The sequence below is a fragment of the Oryzias melastigma genome, linkage group LG6 (genome assembly GCF_002922805.2).
Source record: "Oryzias melastigma strain HK-1 linkage group LG6, ASM292280v2, whole genome shotgun sequence".
Taxonomy (NCBI): domain Eukaryota; kingdom Metazoa; phylum Chordata; class Actinopteri; order Beloniformes; family Adrianichthyidae; genus Oryzias; species Oryzias melastigma.
Window position 1 is genome coordinate 32,338,670 of NC_050517.1, and position 1,495 is coordinate 32,340,164.

The window sequence follows — 1,495 nt, forward strand, 5'->3', positions numbered from 1 at the left end:
TTAAAAATATCGTGATAAAATCGAAATCGTGAAATAAAATTTAAAAAATCGTGATTTTATTTTTTTGCCATATCGCCCAGCCCTATGATCAGTCAGTGTGGCTGGAAAAACGTTTACCTCTGTCACTTTTCTTTCCAATTCTTTGGAAATCAACCAAAAATCAATTTCAATGTTTTAATCTATCATATCCATTTAAGCGGCTTGATAATGATTCAATGAAGAATAAGACAAAAGGATCAGTCATGCCAGTCAGGGTGCTAACGTACAGACACACCCGTGTACTACAGCTTACACAGGCATGTCCGTCCGTCTCTGCAGCTTCCCCCCGTCGCCCTCGTGCATTGACTACAGACCTGCTCAACCACACCGGATCTGCATCACCGCGTCACCGGGTGACATCATCACAGGCCTGGACGAGCCACATCACCGTAGCCCGCCCACCTCCCCCACATCACCGTAGAGGAGGCCCAGTACGAGCACCTAGGTCCTACCCAACGCCTCACCCACTGCAGGCGGCTCCCTGACAGCATAACTGATCCCAGTGAGCAAAATGTCGCTCACTTGTATTTATACCCTGCATATGGTAGTACGTTCCAAACTTACGGTTTTAACGTTAACATTTTTTTTTTATTGCTGGAATGTGTTGGAAAATTTGAATTACACACTTTATGTTGTTTATAAATGAAATATGACGACAAATAAATCTATTTTTTCTTTTAAAAAGATACAGTTTCGGCCGCAGTGCATGCTGGGAGGCGTGACGCAATTCCAGCTGGACCGCAGTTAGACCCCGCCCTCGCTACCATAGACGTATTGAGAAACGTAGACGCGTCATTCAGGGATCCGGAGGGAACCAGCGGCGCCGCCATGTGGCAGGAGTCAAGCTAAGCTAGCTCGATAGTCGACGGAGGACCAGAACCATGTTTTGCCTTCGGAAACAACCGGAACTCTTTGGGTAGCGGATCATGTGGAATGACCTTTCACGAGTAAGTTGTAACATTTGTTTGCTATTAGAGCATGTATTTAAGTCAGTGTAATAGTAAACAAAGTCACGTGGCTAACAAAGACATGCTAGCAGCAGAACCTGTTCCTCTTCGTATTCTCTTTTCTGTGTTGTGGGTCTGTTCTCCACTATCCGATGTCTAAGGTTTGTAGGATAGGAATTGCTTGTTTTTTTGGAGAACAATCAGAATAAAATCCGGATTAAATGATGTCGGTTCGTGTATTTATCTGTTTTGATATTAAATTCCTTTATATACATCATGTCCTCCCATCATGAGAAAAATGCTACAAGAACATGTTAAAAACACCTAATTTTCATTAGAGTGGGAGTTTAAACTTCTTTTTCATCCTAAAGGTTAATCTAGTATTTGAGAGTAAATGTTTTTCATCTCTACGTGTTTCTGTGTATTCTAATATATTTTGAAATTAAAGCCGCAAGCGGCGTTGGATGGCCCGCAGTCGCTACCCGCCCTCACCCTCGCCGGCCTTACCC